At 45.0% G+C, this 22,330-nt stretch overlaps 1 long non-coding RNA gene across 2 annotated transcripts; it reads left to right on the top strand.

The window, feature by feature from the left end:
• The first annotated feature begins 786 nt into the window (after nt 1-786).
• On the top strand, nt 787-18,631 carry LOC119236425 (uncharacterized). Of its 2 annotated transcripts, none has more exons than XR_008550369.1 (6): nt 787-965; nt 10,510-10,726; nt 10,951-11,012; nt 13,246-13,400; nt 17,367-17,677; nt 18,555-18,631. It is a non-coding gene; the product is annotated as an uncharacterized LOC119236425 (long non-coding RNA). The 2 variants fall into 2 exon arrangements; XR_005123057.2 differs by having other exon boundaries at nt 17,343-17,677.
• The last annotated feature ends 3,699 nt before the right edge of the window (nt 18,632-22,330 follow it).

Here is a 22,330-nt window from a genome sequence, read left to right as displayed (position 1 = left end):
CTTTATCCGGGTCCCAGATCAGCAGGGACACAACTTACTGCTCAGTGACAGACTCTCCATGAATACGGCTTCATTCTTTGCCTGAACCTCTGAAGTCAGATGTCCATTGCAACCCCCTCCAGTCCCCCCACATGGCCCCTCCCCCTCTTTCTTTCCACATGAAAGATTCCTCTTGACTTTAGGGCTGAGCTTTGTCTGAAGAGGGGAGAGGGCAGCCTGGCAGGCACCAGGGGAGGAGGACTAAGGGTGTCTCAGAGGACTTGGCCCATCAGCTTCTGAGGTTGGAAGATGGCAGATGTAGACCCTGTTCTGGAAGCTTCCAAATACATAGGCTCTTGAATGAGTGGCTACAGTGGAAAGGGCACTAGACTACCTGTTAGCAGAGCCATGTTCTGGCATCGTCGCCAACTTGCCGTGTGACTGTGGCGACATCTTCATTCCTCTCTGGGCCTCTATTTTGGTGTTTTTGGAAAATGCTATTTATAGCTACTACTTACTGCCAGTTTTCATCCTGCCAACCCTGGGCTAAGCCCTTTTAGTCTTCTCAACAACACTTTATCATAGGAATCATTACTATCCCTATTTTTCAGATGAAAGACTCAGCTCAATAGGCTGATTACTCAAGATCACGCTCCAGCAGGAGATAGAGGCAGAATTCCATACCCCAGGCACGCTTCCTTAGTCATAATGCCACACTTGCGGGGGTGTCATCTTGAATGGCCCCCCATCGCTGCCATGATGGTAGACCCCATTGTTACCCAGGCTCTGGGGGGCACCTCACCTTGGTTGACTAGCTTTGGGGCCTCCACCCTGTTGTCACAGGTCCATGGTGCCCCATTATCTGTTTCCCTGTCTTTATGCAGGAGCCAGCACGGTGTAGGTGCTGTGTTCTCCCCATGGAAACCATCTTGTTCAGGGCTTGGAAGGACACATGGATGCGGAGCTGAGCATTGCTGGCTTTAAAGGTAAAAGGAGCTAGACCTATTTGGGGGGTGAAGAGAGGGAGCAGGGTAAGGGAAGGCACTCCATAGGATTCATTGGGTCTGCCACCCTCTGAGGACCCTGCTGATCACTCTTCCACTCCCTCATGGAGTCCTGGTCTCTGGTCTGCAGGCCCCAGCCAGGAACACCTGTCAGGAACCATTTCATAATACCCCCTCCTCTGCATTTCCATCTTATTGTCAGTAATCATTTTATAATAATCAGTAATCATTATTTTTTTTGTTTTATTTCTCAGTTGCAATCATTAACCAAAAAAATACATTTTACTTTTAAAGATAGTACTCAAATTCAGTAAGCAATTTCATGTATAAGCTAAAACTTACACATAAAGATAAACACTTAACATCTTGTCATTTGCACTTGGTTTTATATTCTAACTTCAAACTCTAAGTGGTCACATAGAATGACAGAATTGGAGCAATGCGGAGTCTATTTTTTATCTTTACAATCACTCTGCTATCATGATGTAAATGTAGCAATATGTACTACCAGGAGGGATGGAAACACGGGCTGTGCCCAAAATGAGTTTGAATAATTCCAGGATGTTAAGAACCTAATCTCAAACTGAACACGTGTAGATAGATCAGGGAAATTCTCCAACCAAGAGCTGCAAAGAATACAATGTTACAGGAGAACTAGTAAAGATGTGCTGGTATGTGCTGTTACTTCTGTTAACTTACTGTTAAAACTCAACAATAACTGCAACAGTTTTTTAGATCTAAGACTAGCAAATTTTTTAATTGGGGAAGTAGGAACAGTGTTCTAGCAATGATGCTTATAATCCCTGCCAGCACAGTTAAGCAGATCAATAAAAGTAGTCAGTTTTTTTTTCCTGCTTTTCAACTCCCTATAGTGTACCCCCTTATTTCCTGCACCCTGGCTAGCAGATACTTCTGTGTGGTCTTTGGTTTGCCCCATCAGACTCTATGATTCTGTCATAGTCTCTGCACCCGCTACCCCACTCCCAGGGTCTGGCCACAATCTTTCCTCTGCTCCTTCAACAGAAATGTGCTAGGTACCAGGTAGAAAGAAGGGTTAGGTATGCAGAGATGACTGTGGTCCCAGTCATGTACATTGCATACTCGGGGTCGTGGGGGGGGGGACAGTGGAGTGACAGATTCATTAACAGCCCATTCATGCACAGCCAGGAAGTGTTATAATCAAGTCAATTCAAGATCTGGGCATTTCCAAAGCAGGGAGCCTGATCTAGCCTGGAGGGGCAGAGAAAGCTTCCTGGAGTGGGCAACACCCAAGCTGAGCAATTAGAATCAGCCAGGCAGAAAATAGAAACAATTAAAAATTATTTGAATATTTTTAAATGCCAGAAATTAAAATAAGCATTTACTTTATTCTATTTTCACACCTCAGGGATATATAATTCAATTTACCATGATTTCTTGGTTCACAGTATATATCATTATTAGAGGATGTATAGTCCTCTTTTATATTCTTTATTTTTAATTCTGTAAAGAACATTATGAATCTAACATATCACCCAAGTCCTAGAACATTATCGTGAAATTCTATCTCTCTATATGCTCCTCTCATCCTGTCTTCTTACCCCCTCAGATGGAAACACTATTCTGAATCTTGTGTTTGTCATTTCCTTCCTTTCGAAACATACATATTTATAGTTTTTCAGATACATATGTATGCCTTAACAATATGTTGTTTAGCTTTTCTTGTGTTATTAAAAATATGTCCCAGAAATTCCACTTGCTCTTTGCAATCTATGTATCAAAAATCCATCCATGTTGCTGTACATAGTTGTAGTTTATTAATTTTATCAATTGTAAAATCATCATCTGTGTATATTCACAACTGACTTATCCAATCTCCTGTTGATGGGCAATTAGGTTACTTCTATTGGGTTTCTGTTGGGTCTATATCTAGGATAGAATTATGAGGTTTTAAAATGTTAGAGCCAAATTCATTTCCAAAAAGAGTGTACTGATTCTTACACTTCAACAGCAATATCTGTTGATCCACCTATCTGCAAAATCTGGCATTGACAATTTTTAAAATTTTTGCCAATTTAACAGTAACTTTAATTTGCATCTTCTCTTACTAATGAGATTGAACAGCTCTCTGTATTTTAATTGCCATATGTATTTCCTCTTCTTTGAAATGCCTTTTCCTGTCTTATGTCCATTTTTCTAATGATTTGTTTTCTTATTGATTTGCAAAAGTTCTTTGTGTTTTTGATGTACTGGTAATTTCTCACATATATGCAAGAGCTTCTAATTTGTGGCCTTAAAGCTTTTAAAAACATTTACAGAAGCACTTCATTTTAACATAGTCAAATTTATTAGCATTTTCTCCTAGGCTTATGGTTTTTTGTACTTTATTTGAAAAATTTTTTTTAAGATTTTTTATTTATGCATACGAGAGCTGTGGTACAGGCCAGAGGTGTGGGGGGTGAGAGGATTCACCAGAGACAGAGTGGAGAACAGAACAGGCAGATTGACAGAAGTACACTGCTGAGGGGAGCAGGGCGAGTCAGGAGAGGTCTGCTGCGCCATGTGGGTTGCTCCCTGGCTGGCCAGGGGATCGAACTCAGGCTGCAGAAGCTGCGGTTGCAGAAGCTTCATAGGTTGCATCTTAACCTCTTGCACCATCAGGGAGGCCCTATTTGAAAATATTCATCTACATTTTTTGAAAGAAAGTTTTAAGGTTTTGCTTTGACTTTTAGTCCTTTATGCAAAATGAATTTTTAGTGGTAGAGGTAAGGATCTGATTTCACTTCTTTCATAAGGGTGACCAGTTTCTTAGCTTTTAAAATAGAATAGCCCTCTCTTTCCCCACTAGCCTGCCATGCCATACCTACTAAATAATGAAATCATACCACTGGGATTTTCTGCATAGATGGTCTCGATATACACAAATGAAGACACTTTTACTCTATCCTTTCCTTTGTATGCCTAATATTTCTAATTAAGATTTCCAGAATAATGTTCAGAAAAGGAATGATAGCAGATGCCTTACCTTGCTTCAGGCCTTCTGGAAGATACATTTAGTTGGTCACTAATGAATATGAACTTAGCTTCAGGTGTTTTATAAATGCCCTTTATCAGACTGAGCTAGTTTTCTCCTATTCTTAGTTTGCTGGAGCTTTTCATGAATGAGTTGAATTTTGTTAAATACTTTTTCTGAATTTACTGAGATGACCATATTTGAGAACAGCTTTGGTTCACAGCAAAACTTAGTGGGAGTTATGGAAATTTCCAATATACCTACCCCAATATGTGCATTGCCTTCCTTGTTATCAACATCTATTATCAAAGTGGTTCATTTGTTATAATTGATGAACTGACACTGACTCATCATAATCACCTAACATCCATAGCTGGTGTTACAGCTCACTCGATGTTGTACATACTATGGACTTGTATAATAGATAACGCGTAATGACATGTATCGCTCATTATGGTACTGACAGATTGTTTTCATTGTCCTAAAAACCTTCTGTATCCCACATATTCATCCCTCCTTAGCCCCATTCTCCAATGCTTTGCAACCACTGTATTTTACTCTCTCAATAGTTTTGCCTTTTCTAGAATGACATATTGTTGGATCATACAGTTGGTTCACTTTGGCTACTTTCACTAAATTGCATGCACTTAGGGTTTTTTTTCCATGACTTGATACTCATTTCTTCTTAGTACTGAATAATATTCCATTCTGTGACTGTACCAAAGTTTCTCCATTTGCCTACTGAAAGGCATCTTGGTTGCTTCCAGGTTTGGGCAATTATGGATAAAATTGCTTCAGTCATCCATGTGCAGGTTTTTGTGTGAAAATGAATTTTCAACTCCTTGGGGTAAATACTAAGGGGAACAATTGCTGCCAACTGTCTTCCAAAGTGGTTGTACCATTCTGCATCTCCTCCAGCAATGTATGAGACTTTCTGTTGCTCTACATCCTTGCAAGTCAGTGTTTTGGATTTGGCCATTTGAATAGGTGTGTGGTGGTATGTCATTGTTGTTAATTTTTATTTCCCTGATGACATATGATGAGGAGCATCTTTTTTATATTCTTATTTGCTATTTGTATATCTTTCATGGTGAGTTGTCAGTCTTTCACCCATTTTTTACTTGAGTTGCTTGTTTCCTTATTGTTGAGTTTTAAGAATTCTTTGTGTATTTTGGATGACCATCCATTATCTGATGTGTCTTGCAAATATTTTCTCCCAATCTGTGACTTGTCTTCTAATTTGCTTGACATTGTCTTTCACAGAGCAGAAGTTTTTAATTTTAACAAGGTCTAGCTTATTGATTATTTTTTTTTCATGGATAGACCCTTCATATTTTCTTTTTAGTCTGTTTACATGGTGAAATACATGTTTTTCAAATATTAAACAAACTTTCATTCCTGGGATAAACTCCACATGATCATGATATTATCTTTCTTGGATTCAATTTGCTGGTTTTGTTATGAATTTGTGTTTCCATGTTTATGAGTTGTATTGGTCTGTAGCTTTCTTTTTTTATCATGTCTTTGTCTGGCTTTGGTTTCAGGGTAAAACTGACTTCATAGAAAGAGTTGGAAAATATTACTCACTCTTGTTTTTTTTAAGAGTTTGTATAAAATTGTTAATATTTCTTCCTTAAATGTTTGGTTGAATTCACTACTGAAGCCACATAGGCCTGAGTTTTATTCTGGGAAGTTTTTAAAATATCAACTTAACTTCTTTTCATTGATATTGGATATTCAGGATATGCTTCCAAAAGGTACTAATCACTTTTAAAATTTTTCTTCTTGAGTGAGCTTTGGTAGATTGTACCTTTCAAGAAATTTGTCCATTTCATCAAAGTGTTCAAATTTATTGTCAGAAGTTTCCACAATATTCCATTATTATCCTTTTAGTGTCTATGTGATCTTTTGTGATGTCCCCACTTTCAGCCTTGATTTGTTTCTTCCCTTCCCTCCCTTTTCTTTCTGATTAGTTGACTAGAAGCTTATCAATTTTGTTGATCTTTTCAAAGAAACACATTTTGGTTTCATTGATTTTCTCTGTTGTTTTTGTTTCTATTTTATTTTTTCTCTTACTATTTCTTTCCATATACTTTTGGCTTAATTTGTTTGTTTTTTAATTTCAAGGTGAGATTTATTGATTTGGAACATTTCCTCTTTTCTAATAATACTTAATGATACGAATTTCCCTCTAATTGCTGCTCTAGTTGCATCCCACAAATTTTGATGGGTTGTGTTTTTCTTTTCAATTAGTTCAAAATATTTTCTGCCCTCCCTGTGACTACTTCTTTGACTTGTGGACTATTTAAAAATGTGTTGCTTAATTTCATAACATTTAGGGATTTTCCAGATCTCTTTCTATTATTGCTTTGTACTTAATTCTTATGTGATCAAAAAGCATAATATTATTTTAAAATTTATTTTTGTTTTTGCTTTTGAGCTCACTAAACTTCCACAAAGTTGCAAAATTTGTATATAGACATTCTATATATCCTGCTTCCTCCAGTGTTAACATTATGCATAACTATAGTACAATTGTCAGACTAGGAAATAACATTAGTTTAAAACTACTAAGTAAAGACCATGTTCTTATATTATCAGTTTCCCCATCAATTTCAAATTTCTATCCTGGGTCACTGTCCAGGTGGCATTTAATTATTTCTTTTTAGTTCCCTAAAAATCCTCAATCTTTCTTTTCTACCATAACCTTTACACTTCCAAAACATATTGATGACTTTTTTTGTGTGTTAATTGTTACTTTTGGGCTGTTTTACTATTTTCTCATGATCATGTTTAGGTTTTATATTTTTGGCAGGAATACACAGAATGATTTTGGGGGCTTGGACTTTTTTTTGTCTGTATTTTTTTAGTGCATCATATCATGGAGTTCACAATGTTGACATATCACATCACTGGTGATACTGATCTAGCTCACTGGTTTCTACTAGATTTCTCCATTGCAAACTCACTATTTTTTTCTTTGTAGTTAATATGTAACTCAGGGGAGATACTTAATGCAAATTATTTCACTTCAAGCTTTTACCACTAACTTTAGCATCCACTAGTGATTTGGGTAACATTTATTCTCAAGACTGCTTTAATTTTTTGAGTCTTTTGTGTGTCCATATACATTTTTTGTACTTTTTGTTCTATTTCCTTAAAAATACCATTGGAATTTTGATAGGGAGGAGTATAATATTTAGAAACCAAGATCTGGGTATTAGATGTGCTCACTATTACTGGGGTGTCATAATGCCTGGGCCCTCTAGTGGACAGATCTACTAACCCACACACATTATCTATCTATCTATCTATCTATCATCCATCTATCATCCATCTATCATCTATCTCCATCCATCCACCCAGATATCATTTAAAGCACAATTTTATATATTCATATTTCAGATTACACTCTAACAGCTCAGGGACCAAGTCTTTTTTATTCACTTCTGGGTCTCTAGATCCTAACCCAGTGTCTGACATGTGAGAGGGTTGAATACATCTTTTGAAAAGATAGATTCATATCACTACTATATATCCTGACATGATGTTAATCAAGGCAAATCTTAACTTTTTAAAAATATTTATTTATTTATGCATACAAGAACTGGGGTGTAAGCCAGAGGTGGGGTGGTGAGCAGATTCAGCAGAGAGAGTGGGGAACATAACAGGCAGATCCACTGAAATACACTGCTGAGGGGAGCAGCAGGTGAGTCAGGAGAGGTTTGCTGTGCCATGTGGGTTGCTCCCTGGCCAGTTGGGGATCAAACTTGTGTTGTAGTGGCTGGCAGTAGCTTGATAACGCTGTCTTTAATACCTGTGCCAACAAGAAGGCTCAAGGCAATTCTTTAAGCCTCAACTTCTTTTTTTTTTTTTTAAAGATTGTGTTTTTTATTTTATTTATTTATTTATTCATTCATTCATTCATTATACAAGCACTGGGTACAGTCAGAAGCTCGGGAGGGTGAGAGAATTCACCAGAGCCAGAGCAGGGAGCAGAACAGGCAGACAAACAGAAGACACTGCTGAGGGGAGCAGTGGGCGGCAGGAGAGGTCTGCGCGCCATGTGGGACCCTCCTCCGGTGGCCGGGGAGCATCCGGGGATCGAACCAGCGCTGCAGAGGCTGCGGGCAGCTTTGTAACCCAGCGCTCAACCGCTGCGCCACCGGGGAAAGCCTCAACTTCTATATCTAAAAAATGAAGAGGGTTATGGTGAGAATTACATAAAACCATATTTGCAAAATGCTTTACTCGTGTGGCCAGCATTCCATAAGTGCACAATAAATGATGACAATTGTTATTATTAATGAAGAATTACCAATGGAATTCATCCTGTTACAAAGTTGTCCTTTTTTTTTTTTTTAGATATTTATTTATTTATTTATACAAGCACTGGGTACAGTCAGAAGCTCTGGACGGTGACAGAACTCACCAGAGCCAGAGCGGGGAGCAGAGCAGGCAGAAGGACCGAAGTACACTGCTGAGGGGAGCAGCGGGTGGCAGGAGAGGTCTGCGCGCCACGTGGGACCCTCCTCTGGAGGCCGGGGAGCAGCTGGGGATCGAACTGGCACTGCAGAGGCCGCGGGCAGCTTCGCAATCCAGAGCTCAACCACTGAGCCACTGGGGAGGCCCATACAAAGTTGTCTCTTAAAGATAGTTAAAGAAAGTAAATAATAAAGGACAAAAAGCATAAAATTAAGGTTCTTTCAGAAAAATGCCAGAGTTACAGCCATAATGATAGGTTCACAATTTCTGGTGGGCAGTACTGATGATTTACTATTTGGAAAAAATCAATATTCCAATAGTATTCTAGGCACCTCACTTTAAAGAAATACTAAAAAGCACATTCAGAAAAACCTGATCCAGAGTGATCTTGGCAGTGTCACAAAGCACATGTGGAAGTTGAATAATTCTAAGAGCTATTACTCTAAGAAGACAGCGCTTCTCAAATATGAACTACTCAAATATGAACCTATCATGTAGTGGAAGTAAGGCTCATTTTGTGTGAGTGATAAGTGAAATGGCTTACAACTCATGCTTCAAGCTTTTCAACATTTCCCTATTACATTTAGAAAAAACATAACTCTTCACCATGGCCTTCCAAATCCCACTGATATGGGCCCTACCCCCTTCTCTGAACTTTTATCTACATTCCTTATGCAAGTTCTGTCTAACACATCTGTTAGACTCACCCTGGCCTCAGGGCCTTTGCACCTGCTGCGTGGAGTGCTCTGCCTTTAGATCTTTGGCAGCTACTCCTTGTTATTATTCCAGTCTCACTTTTAGCGTCACCTTCTCAGGCAAAACTCCAGCAACCCCTAAGCACATCCATTTCAGATTCTCTCTCAGTCCTTTTTTTTTTGCATTTATGAGCAATTAAAATAATACTATTTTATATTTGTTTATTGTCTCTGTGAGAGAAGGAACATTGTAGGTGTGTTGTACTTTATCCACTCACCAGAATTTAGAAAAATGCTTGCCATATAGTTGGCGCTCCATAAATACTGACAGGTGTTGCTTCTGAATGCTTAGACAATCTCAGGTAAACTCAGACTGAGTTCCATGTTACACCCAACTCACTGAAGGTAGAAGATAAATAATGATAACAGCAATAATTAACGAATAACTGTTTGTTTTTACTCCTCTCATTCTGGAAGTAGTTGTGGCAGAGTAGTACACACAAGTAATAGAAAAATCATAAGTTAACTTTGCAGAGAAAAGGCTGCTTCAACAAGACACTGGTATGGGAGGTGGGGAAAGGATTCAGGACATGAAGTATGCAAAGCCACAATGATTGTAATGGAACTACAAGCTTGTTTCTAAGCATCCTTGCAGCTAGAGCAAAAAAGAAACACAGATACTTAGATAGTTGTCCATTGTCCACTAAGATAAAGCATTGCTTTTTTCAGGGGAATCAGAAATTTCCCCTGGCACACAGTTCTTAGGAAAATTTGTTACATGGGACAGTGACAAACCCACTGAGGCATAAAAGCAGATAACACATTTGTATTTTATGGACCCACTCAAGAAATGGCTCCACAAGATCATTTCCTACAAAACCTACACGCAGCAGGACATCGAGGTGTGAATATGCAGTGAAACAAGGGTAATAATTCCATTTCAGTGCAATGAGCTTTGTTCCCTTGTGTTGATCATGTCCTCTTACTGAGCCTTAGGTTTCTCACCAGAAATATGGGCTATATGACATATGATAATCATTCTGAGTAGTGCCAGTGCATAATAGGAGAATTAAAGAAAGATGATGATTATTACTGCCTTTGTAATCAGCCTTTAGACTGTGCTCCGAGTTTGAGCAGCTTGAGGCATATTCTTCCTGAAGAAGTTTGTCAAAGAGATGGGCAAACTTTTGATGAACCCACGGGAGACTTGCCGTCTGTTGGCTAATTTACTGCAACGCTGTTGGGGAATAACAGCCACAGGAAGACAAGGCTTGATTTCCCAGGATGGGGCGATGAGGGAGGTCTCCCTTGGACGTGGAGAAGAAAGGGTAATTATGTTTCCTTCTCTTTTTAGAGCCAATTGCTGCTGTGAACCTGCCCACCTGAGGGCTGAGGGCCCTGATAGCTCCAAGACCAACTGGCAAGTTTTCCCAGGTGCAAGGGTATCTTTAGCCAGCGCCCCTGGGAAACTGTCAATCACACTCTCCTGGCCCCACCAGGGATCCAAGAAGGAAGAGATTTATGTGGGCATGCTTTGCCTGACTGCTTACGCCCTGCTTTACCCAGCTTAGGTAGGCAGGGAGCCTGGGAAGTTGCTTGCAGGTCTCAATGTTTGGGGAGGGTCACCATCCCTCTGTCCCTGGTCACATCCCAGGCAGAGCCTTAGGTTACAGAGTGAGAAGGATGTATGTGTGTTGCACGTCACTCATTCTCCAGCACCTACAACGCTTGACATGTATTTGGTGCAAAGAAACACCTCTACTGAGCACCCACCACTTTCCATTTCCATTGCCAGTGCTATTTCTTCTAATTCCACACAGCAACCCAGGGAGGTGGAATTCCCTACAGCGGAGAACAGTGAGTTTTTTTTTTTTTTAAGATTTATTTATTCATGTATACAAGAATCGGGGTACAGGCCAGATGTGTGGGAGGGTGAGAGGATTCACCAGAGCCAGAGTGGGGAACAGAGTGGGGAACAGAACAGGCAGACTGACCGAAATACACTTATGAGGGGAGCAGCGGGCGAGAAAGGAGAGGTCTGCTGTGCCGTGTGGGTATCTCCCCAGCAGACTGGGATCCAACCCATGCTGCAGAGGCTGTGAAGCTGTTCACAGCTGAGAACCGCCTGCACCACCAAGGAGGCCTGAGTACAGTGAGATTTGGACAGACAGATTGACTTGGTGGGAGTCTCATAGGCAGCAAGCAAGCTGGGATTGGACACAAATTAGAGAGGCCGAAGACTGGTATTCTTTTGTGGTGGGGGCTGAGCAAGGAGAGAAATGGGAGGTGCAGGGAGAGGAGCCAGACAAGTAGATGGAAAAGAAAAAGGAGGAGAAAGAGATGGAGCTGGAAGAGAGGAGGAAGCAAAACAGAAGAGGGAAGGTGGAGGAGGTAGGGATAGGAGGAAGAGAAGAGGAGACTGAAGAGAACAGAGCAGGGCAGGGAAAAAAATGCTGTATTAGTTTTGTCTTGCTGCTATAACAAATCATCATGAACTTAGTGGGTAAACCAAGACAAATGTATTCTCCTAGAGATATGGGACTCAAAAGTCTGCAGTGAGTCTTATGGGACTAAAACCAAAGGTTTGGCAGGGCTGGTTCATTATTCAGGCTCTAGGGAAGAATCCACTTCCTTGACTTGTCCAGCTTCTAGTGGTGCCTGTGGCTTGTGGCCCAGTCTATTATTTTCAAAGCTCTGATCTCTGTTTCCAGCACCATGTGAATTGGACCCTGCTGCCTCCTTCTCTCTTGAGGATATTTGCAATCATACCAGGCTCTCCCAGATAATTTGGAATAATCAACTCATCTGTAGATGTTTGATTTAATCACAACTGAAAAACCATATAAGGCAACCTTCACAGATTTGGGGGATTACAATATGTGGAGACACATTTAGGGAGTCACTTTTCAGACTACCAAAGAAGAAAAGGAAAGATCTAGGGGAATGTGACAGTGGAGATGAAAGGAGAAAAGTGGGGGTGAGGAGGCCTTGAGTAGTCCTACCCCTCTTGGGGCCTCAGTTTCTAGTTCTGTAAAGTGGGGATAATGAACACATCTGCTCCTAGAGTTTGTAAAGATTCTGCAGAATTGACTAGTCCAGGTGATCTGCTCAGCTCCCTCCAAGGCCTATGTTCTCTCTATCAACCTACTGCCTGCCTTCCAGGATCTTCCCTTAGAGTTCCCATTTCCATGCTCACCCCCTGGAAGTGCCCCCTCGTCTGGTAATTCCCCCCTTTCCAGCGCAGCAGACCCTGGACTAATGCATTGCAGCTTGAGCCTGTGGACTGCCTTCTGGCGCCTTCACCCTGCCCGCTCCCCGCCTAGCCTGACCCGTCACTTCCAATCACTCCAATACAAAACATCCTGCCAGATCCATCCCAGCTGCCCTGTGGCCTTGCCTGGCTCTTGAACGCCTGGCCAGCAGCATAGACCTGCAGGAGAGGATGCAGGAGCTCAAGGTCAATGGTTCACCACCCCCTCTCCCTGTGGCTTTGAGGCTTTTGAAAAACATCAACCCGAGCATTGTACCCTCCCAGGCCATCAATGCCCCTTCCCTCCTTTCTTCCAGAGGTAAGAGAAAACTGCCATGGAAATTAACCATCAAGGGTCCCTCAAACCATTGTTTCTTTATGGGGAGGGGGCTGTCCTTTCTCGAGCATCTATGTGAACTTTGCAGATACTAGCTCAGATAATCCTGATAGCATCCAAGGGGAGAGGGCTGGGAGCACAGAGCAGGTGAGCTTCTCCCCAGGAGCATATAGCACTCTGCCTCTCCCGCGCTCACTGTATCAACTACCCACCCACCATGCCTAGGCCTTGAGCACCTTCCATGCGCATGGTCAGCCACTTTATGGAAGGTGGGTTGGATTGTGCCCCCAAAGGAGTCCTAACCGTGATACCTGTGAATGTGACTTGATTGGGAAATAGAAACTTTGCAGATGTAATCAAGTTAAAATGTGGTCATACTAATCAGGATGGGCCCTGATTCCATGGCTGGCATTCTTATAAGAAGAGGGAAATCTGGACACAGACACACACGGAGGGCAGAGAGCCATACAAAAGAGGTAGAAATTGGAGTGCTGTATTTACAGGCCAAGGAATGGCAAGGATTTTTTTGGCAACCACGGGAAGCTAGATGGGAAAGGAAGCCTCCTTCCCTGAAGACTTTGAATGGAGGATGGCCCTGCCGACACCTTGACTGTGGACTTCTGGCCTTCAGAATGAGGCAGCATGCACTTATATTGTGGTAAGTCATCCCTGTGTGGATATCTGTTTCAGCAGCTCTAGGAAACTTACCCAGAGAGTATCTAATCTTCGCCAGAACCTTATGAAATAGGAATTGTTTTCCATTTAGCAGATGAGAAAGTTGAGGCTCAGAAAAGAGAAATGTGTTCCTGAAGTTTCCACAAACTGGGCCAGATATGATTAAGTTAAAAGTGCTCAGCAAACCTGAAATCTTGTGTCTCTGCTTCCCAGTAGCCAGGGGACTGCAAACCTGGGTGCATCACCAGAGGTAATAGGGAAGTGAGTTAAAATATTGATTCCAGGAGCCCCTCTTGAAGGTTACCGTGTGGTTCTCCTGGGCTGCCCGCCCCCACCATACTACATTTTAACACTTCGCTTGGAATTTCTAAAGCAGCTCTGTTGGGTAAATGTTGCTTCTCATTATGCCCCTGTCACCAAAGAAGTGTGTCCTCAGAAGCCTGCAAGTTGGGCCACTGGGAATTTGTCACAAGGAGAGAGGGATGGGCAGGTGAGCAGGAGGTGGCTGTGGAGGAGGCTGAGTGACAGGGAACATATCCACCAGGAAAGCGGTGCCCGCCTGTCATGCACCCCACAGGACTCCTGTCACCTAACCTACCCTACCCAATCCCACCTGGGACCACAAGCCCTGGGCTTTTGTCTTTCTGGAGCCTTCTAGAGTACTAGATCTGGAAGTTGTCCCTGAGGCATCTCATCCAGCCACCCCCCACTAGGGTCCCACCATCAGCCTTGTTGCATTTGGAGAACTGAGGTCTTGCCCTGAAACACATGGCATCACCCTGAAAAAGCTCTGCTCCAGATCTGGTCCCCCCTTACTGGAACACACCATGTTAAGCCAGAAAGCAGACACAGGCAGGAGTTAGGCGAAGTTAGGCGAACAAGGAGCAGTGAGCACCTGGGGAGGTGGTGGGCAGACAAGACAAAGGGCCAGAGGGCGCCCACATACCGGGCAATCTGCCAGTGCTGGAACCTCACACTGGATTATACCATCATTTATGACCATTTTACAGATGCGCAAACCAAGCAGATGGCAAGTTTCTGAGCTTGGATGTGAACCCAGTTGGGCTTGCCTTTCAAGTCCACTGCCTTCCCCTTCTGCCCCGTCTACTGCTCCAGCCCTTTAGCCCTTCAGACCACACCCTCCCAAATATGAAACTAATTTGCAAACCAAGTGCTCAGTGCCATTGGCAAGAGGCACAGGCCTCAAGCTATTAGTTCACAGCAAGTGCTCAGCTGGGCTGCACAGAGAGGCATCCAGTGGGTGTTGGCAACGCCCCCCCCCAACTCCCCACCCAATATTTCAAGGGAGAGATTGAAGCCACATGTTTGGAGGCCGTAAGCTGATTGCTGGAAGGATGTTCCATATAAACAGCAGGCAGCACAGCCTGTCACTTGGCCTCACCTTTGATTCTGAACCTAAGCTCCAGCCCCAGAGCCAGCTATTGCCAATCCCTCTCTTCCCTAAATGCCAGCCCCAGAAGGCCTAGGGTAGCTGAGCTCAAGCTAGCTGAGAAAGGGTTAAACAGCCGCAGCAGGTGCAAGGGCAGAGAGAAGTTCTCCAGGGCCTCAGGCTGGGTAGACAGAAAGAGAAAGTCAGACAGTATAAGGGAAGGATTCTTAGATCAGCCCGGGCCTCCATCCCTGCCCATGATCTGTGGGGTGTGGGGTGCTGCTCCCCTGTGGCCCTCAGCATCCCTTTTGAGAAAGAGGGACTCTGGATATGGAGGCCTCCTCAGCCCCCAGCCTTTCAGATTCTGGAGACCCAGCCAGCTTCCCCTGGCAAGGGCTGAGCACAGAAAGCAGCACCCCCTCACCGGCCCCAGACCCAGGTGGGGTGAGGAGGAGGAGGGGCACGGGGAGCCTGCTGGGCCACACGGGCTGAGGGCTTAGGGTTACCAGAGCCGAGGCAACACACGTGTGTTTCAAATTTTCTTTCAAGTCTTCTCAGTGCGGCTTGCTCCCATCCCTCCCCCAGCCTCTGTAATCAGTTTGGATGGAGAACAGCAGACGCACTGAGGAGGGGGTGGGTGTATGGGGAACAGTTGGGGCTGGGAATCATTTTGGGGTTTTGTTACCTGCCAGCCGCAAGCAGGCCCATCTGAGGGGGAGGAGAGCAGAGATGCAGATGCAGGCCCTGTTGCTGGCAGGGGTGCTGGTCAGGGCTTGGGGGAAGGGCAGAGAGAGTCGGCTGGAGATCCAGCTGCTTTGCCTACAGAAGGCAGGGTCAGGAATCTGACCAGCCCGGGCAGCAGCTTGGTCTGGCTGAGTAGTCTTGCTGGGTTATTTCACCTCTCTAAGCCTCAGTGACTTCATCTGTGAAATGGGGCCTAGACGTGAAGATGTGAAGTTAAAATAAAATAAAATAAACCCACAGCAGATAGTCCCTTGGCATGGACTACTTTGCTCTTTGGGGGAGCGGGGTAGAAAGATGAAACAGCGCCTCTTGCATGGAGACCAGGAGGCCACAAAGCCTCCCTGGGGGGGCTGTCAACACAGCCTAACTGAGTTCACGCTCCAGTAGCAGGACATGCTCTCTGCAGCTCCTGTGTAGCCTGTGTCTGTAGGAGGCCTCCTTGTCAGAGAGTCAGAGACCCCCACATCGTGCTCCAAAGCTGCTTCTCTCCCAGTGGCCAAGCTCCCACTCGACTTGTCTTGTCCTGACCACCCCTGGCTTCTGTCCCTGGCACCAACATCCAAATCTGTTCAGACACATGGAGTCACTCACTCCTTCCTCAGGGACACCCCCATTTGCAGTGTGAGGGGCTGAATTGTTCTCTCTGTACCCGTAGTCTGGGGATGCCACTCTGGACAGGGACAGAGCCACCTCCTGTTTCCAGGGTGACCCATTCTAGACCTTTATAAGGTCATACAGTCCCTTGAGAACCAGATGAAGACTGTTTCCTGCCCCCGAGAAAATGCACCCCCTACAAGACTCTGCCCATGATATCAGGGTCTCATAAACCCTATCCTCCTACTCCCAACCCTCCACCCCACCAAAGTCACCAAGTTGAGGATTCGAATCCCTTTCCTGCCAAAGGAAGTCAATCCTGGGCTTGAGAGTCCCTACTCTGAGCCCGCTGAGGGCACACAGGAGGACCACAGGGCGGGTGACCAGGCCCAGCCAACAGGGCTCAGGAATTCTGATGGCCAACCTCCAGGAAGAGCTAGCTCTTGTCCTGCCCTAGGGCTACCCTCAAATCTGAAGGCCTTCCCTGCCCCAGACCTCAGGCAACACCCTTGATTCAACACTCCCTTCCACAGGTTCAAGCCAGAAGGCCAGGCAGAGGTATGCCTCTGCACCCTCGTTTTACAAACGGGGAAACCAAGGCTCACTGGTCCAGCCTAGGTCACAAGAGTTTTTTCAGCTCCTGTGTCTCAGGCTTTGATGTCTAAGGGCCAGAGACTCCAATCGGCCTGGAGCAGGGGTCCTGGTCGTTGGCAGGTCAGCCAGCCGCGGGGCGGGGAGCAGCCTCCAACCTCTTCCCCACTGCTCAGCTTTTGTTAGCAATGGATGGAAAGTGGCAACTCAGAAAGCAGAGGTTTCCGGCTTGCCAGATCGTAGCCGGGAGAACAGATGGCCAATTCATCCCACCCAACTTGGCACCTTGAACAAAGGGAACAATATGTGTTTGGCTCCCTGATCTTTCCTCAGGTTCCCAGGCAGGTGACTGGAAAGTCTGATGACAAGAAAACTTCAGCTCACTTCTCTCAGGACACAAACCACAAACCGGGCCTGGCCGTTGTTCTGCCTGCTCCCTCCACCCCATCCTGCTCTCCCCTCCCCCCTCCTTCAGGCCCTGTCCAGGCCCCGTGGGCAGCGGCTCCAGCAGAGCCGGTCTCCAGTGAAGATGGGTGGAGGGTGGGGACAGGGAGGAACCTACACACTGAGAATCATACCCTTTCTCTTCTTTCCCCCTCACATCAGCCTCATTGCCATCCCATTCTGCAGATGAGGAAACCAAGGCTCTGAGGGGCTGGCCAACAGGAGACATGGTCCAAAGTGGCGGAGCCAAGAGCAAGAACAGCAGCTGCTGTGTTCTGAGCACCTCCTGGAGCCAAGACACGGCCCCGCTTTTAGAGCTCAGAGAGGTGGCTCAGCCTGGATGGCTGGGCAAACACTCCCATGGAGAAGTCTGGAGATGTGGCCAAGGTTTCCTGCAGAGCAATGAGGCTGGGGAGCTAGGGGGCTCCACTGTAAACCCTGGGGACACAGAACTACAGTTGCCCGTTTCTGCGCACCTACTGTGTGCCTGGCACCAGGTAGGCCCTTTTCACAGGATTCTCTTCATGGGTTCTGTTTTGTATGGACAGTTTCTCAGATGAAAAGCTGGAGGCACAGAGAAACAATTTATCAAAGCCACACAAGCAGTTAAGGGCCCAAGCAAAGACTCTTTCCACTGCCTCAGCTCTCTCTCTCTGCCCTCCGCCCCCAGCCCCAGGGAGGGTGTTAATGACACCGGGCAGGGAGAGGCAGGGGGAAGGAGTTATGCCCACAGGTGCCAGCAGGTCTCCCAGTGGTGACCAGACTCGGGCCTGGCGCCACTCTGCCCCTGCTTGTCTGTTCCCCCCACGTGGGATGGTGGCTGATACCCCTCTGGGGTGGGGTGGGGGCCCCTGCAGATGTTTGGGCCCTCCCTGCCAAGACCCCGCCCTGGAGACCCAGAGTCTGTCTTCCAGGAACTATAGTTGTTCCCACTCTGGGATCCCTGGGTGGGGCAGGTGGGGCTTGGCCAGTCCCAGGGCTGGCTGGAAGGGCTGGAGGCTGAAGGCACCCATGTGAGGTGGCCAAGCATAAGCCTCAAGGCCCCTGCGACCTGGTCTCCTTTTTGTCTTTTTCTCTCTTTGTACGATGGGCTAGATCTTTGACTCTCTTCCTCTCTGTCTCTGGGTGACTCAGGGGTCAAAGAGTTTGTGGTGTGTTGGGAAAAGCCAGGAAGGGAAGCCAGGGAACTGAGTTTTGGTTCCAATTCTACTTGGAGACCCCAGTGTGTGTACTTTGCTCTCTCTGGGTCTCTAGCTGCTAGATGTACCTGCTGGTCACAGTCTGGATTCCAACATACCCCCTAGGCCTGGGGTCCAGGCCATCTCAGGCAGTGGGGAGCTCAGAAGACAGTGTTTGTCTGTTTTCTCCACACAGAGAACATCTGAAAAGCAGCTCCTAACTCTCAGTGGAAAGGGATTTAAAGAGGAAAATAAATAAAGTGTGAAAGTGCCTCTCACTGACAAGCTCAAGCCCTGTTAGCTTGGCCTCTGATCCTCCCCTGCCTCTCCATCCCCTCCGTGACTTGAGAGCCATTTCTCAACATCCCCACCCCCAACCCCTCCCTATATCACCCTTCTCTTTAAGCTTCTCAGGAAAGCCTGCTTCAAAACCTAGGGTTAGGTGAGGATCAAGGTGAGAATGTTGTCAACTGTAGGAAGATACCAGGAAGTGACTGAACTCCTAAAAAATGTATCACCATCATCCCTACCATCTCTACCATCTCTGCCACTGTCATCGTCATGATCAACATTATAATTATCCTCACCGCCATTACTACCACTACCATACCACCAACATCACCGCCATTATCACCATCACTATCACCAGCAACATTACCATGGTCTTCACCGCTATCACCTCCACCACCCACATCACTACCACCACCACCACCACCATCATCATCATCATCATCATCCCATCATTATACTAGCTTCCTTTTGCTGCTGTAACAAATGACTACAAACTTGGTACCTTAGTCTGTTTCAGCTGCTATTACAAAGTACTGCAGACTGCATGACTTGTAAGCAACATAAATTTATTTCCCACAGTTCTTAAGGCTGGAAAGCCCAGTATCAAGATATAAATTTAGTATCCAGTCGAAGGGCCTCCTTTTTACTGTACCCTCACATGGTGGCAGGGGATTAGGAGCTCAGTGGGGTCCCTTTTATGGGAACACCAATCTCATTCATGAGGGTTCTGACCTCATGACCAGTTACCTCCCAAAGACCCCACCTCCTAATACCATCACATTGGGAATTAAGATTTCAGCATTATGAGTTGGGTGGCAGGGGTTTGGGAGAAGACACAAACATTTAGATAATAACTTTTGGTGGTTTAAAGCAATGCAAAGTTATTGTGGTGCAGTTCTGGAGGTCAAAATCTGAATTGGGTCTCATCGGTCTAAAATCAAGCTATTGGCAGCACTATGTTCCTTCTAGAGATTCTAGGGGAGAATTCACTGCCTTTTTAAATCCAGTTTCTAGAAGCTTCCCATGTTCTTTGACTCATGGCCCTCTTCTGCCATCTTCAAAGTCAACAATGGCCAACCATGCTTTCTTATACTGCATTAGCCTGTATCTCTCTCTTGTTTCCTCCTTTTCCTCCTTTCACAAGAACCCTTGTGATTACAATGCATCCACCCAGGTAATCTAGGATAATCACCCTGATCTCAAGGTCAGCTAATTAGCCATCTTAATTCAAACTCGCAATATAGCATAGAATCTTCACAGACTCTAGGGGCATTATTGGACCTGTTACAACCACCATCATCATTGTCTCCATAGCTCATACCACCCCACTTCTATCACCATCACAACTGCTATCACCTCCACCATTTTCAGCAGCATCACCACCTATTATCACTATAATAGCACCACCACAACCTCTACCACCATCACCACCACTGCTACTACCAGCACCACTGCCACCACCACCACTGTTTCCTCACCACTGTCATCACCATTATTTCCAACACCATCACCCCTACCAGCACCACCTCACTGCCACTTTTCAGCTCTCAGCTCTAATGCTGCTTCCTGATAGTGGGATTCTCAGGCTATTCTGTCCAGACACAGATAGTGGCAGGCAACTCTGAAAGCAAAGACTGTCTGGTTTTTTCACTGGTGCATCTAGTGCCTGGCACAGAGGAGGCACTCAATAAGTATCTACTAAATGTGTGAATAATAAGTGGAGGTTTTTGAGCCTGTAATAAGGACTTTAGTCATGGCATGTCAAGGAGGGTGTCGCTGAAGGAATGATGTCATAGCTGAGACTGGATGGAAGAGTGGAAGTTAATGAGATGAACAAAGAAAGTGAGGGCAAATTTGGATAGCTAGAAGGAGTGCTTCTGGCATTTTGAGAACTAATAGTAAGTAAAGGGTGGGTGCTAGAAGCCAGAGTGTGGAAGAACACAGGCAAGTGTGACCAGAGTGACAATACAAGAATGTCAAGAACATTCTTTATCCTCAAGACAATGGAAGCTTTGGGAGCTTGAAGTCTTGAGATCAGGTACATTTCTGGAAGATCACTCTAGCTCCACTGTAAATAGTGGATGGCTGGAAAGGGGGGCAGGGGAGGGGTGTGAGAGGATAGTAGCTGCTTAGGAGTCTCTTGCTATATTTTGGGAGTAAAGGTTGGAGATGGCTCTAGCTTGGACCAGAATGGTGCTTATGGGGATGGAGAGATATGGACAGAATCAGGAACTATAATAAGAGAGAAAAATCAAAAGGACTTGGGGAAATAACTTAGATTTAGAGATGAAAAGAGGATGGAGCTGAGGATACTGACTAGGTGTCTGCCTCCATAAATGGATGGGATGAGAGAGACATTGACTCCATAGCTGGATGAAGGAGGCCACTGCTGCAGGGGGCACGAGTACACCCATATTTATTACTATTATCTGGGTTCCTCAGAAGCCACCTTGAAACGAGGATTCAAATAAAAGTCATTTACTTGGAATATGAAATAACAAAGTGGGGAAGTAAGATAGGAAACGTAAGTCAGCCACTGAGGGTGTGTTATCAAGCAAGTTACTACCACAGGGAAATGAGCTTGAGTCCTGCTGGAGAACTCTAGAATTCAGTGAAGAATACCCACTTCAGACTCATCCTACCCAAAGATGAGGACACTTGGCTTTTTATACACCAACTCTGGCTAGTCATCAGCTGGAGGCTGTTCCCAAGGAGTGTTAATTCCCTATCCCTTCTAGACTTCCACACCTAGAGATAGATAAGGCCCAGCGATGACAGAAAGCTCTTAGGCAAAAAGATTTGGGTTCTGGCAATGAAGGACAGATCTGTGGCACTGAGATGGTACTGGATGATATAGGAAGAGAACCGATGTCATCCGCTACCAATATGAGGAGGTAAAAGGATTCAAAGCCAGGTCTTTTGCATCTCAAAGTCTATGAATGGATGAGCATAAGGATGGATAACTAAATGGATGAATAGATAGCTAACCCGATGGACAGTTGATTGATGATTAGGTATGCCAAAAAAATGGATGGTTTGGCAGGCAAGCAGTGGATGGATGATGGCATTTGAGTGGTTGGGAAGATGGACAGGTAGCTAATGAATGGATACATAGATGGGGGTGGGTAGATGGAGGCTGCATGGATGGAGGATTAATGCATTGGTATATGGGTGCGTTGTTAAAGAATTGCATCCATGACTGAATGGTGGTTAGACAGAGTGGGTAGATGGATATACAAGTAGATGGCTGGGCAGTTGGGTGGGAGGTGGTATGACCAGGCTTGGGAAAAGAGAAGGGTTGTGACATACATTGCAGAACCTCAAAAGTGACCTTGGATGAAGTAAGTGCAGTTTCAATACAACTTGTCTGTCACTGATCCAGGAGGTCCCCAGTCTCTAAGTCTCTGCTGTGGTCTCATATTTATGACTAAGCACAACTGGAATGAAGTTCAGAGTATGGTGCGGGTTCAGGAAAGCCCATGAGATGGAACTAGAGGAGTAGGGTTTATCCCATTGGGTCTTGTGCCTAGAATGGCCAGAAGACAATGTCATAGGTCTGGCCCTGGCCACCCTAACGTCTGGGTCGGTGCTGGACATATTTGTGCTACTCTCCAAGCAAGACAATGATCGCCAAAGAGGAAGGCAGCTCTCACAGTTAGAGCAGCTTGGCTGAGGAAGGCT

This window comes from Talpa occidentalis, unplaced genomic scaffold (assembly GCF_014898055.3).
Source record: "Talpa occidentalis isolate TD23 unplaced genomic scaffold, MPIMG_talOcc4v2.1 talOcc4.9, whole genome shotgun sequence".
Taxonomy (NCBI): Eukaryota; Metazoa; Chordata; class Mammalia; order Eulipotyphla; family Talpidae; genus Talpa; species Talpa occidentalis.
This window is presented reverse-complemented; position numbering and strand designations above follow the sequence as displayed.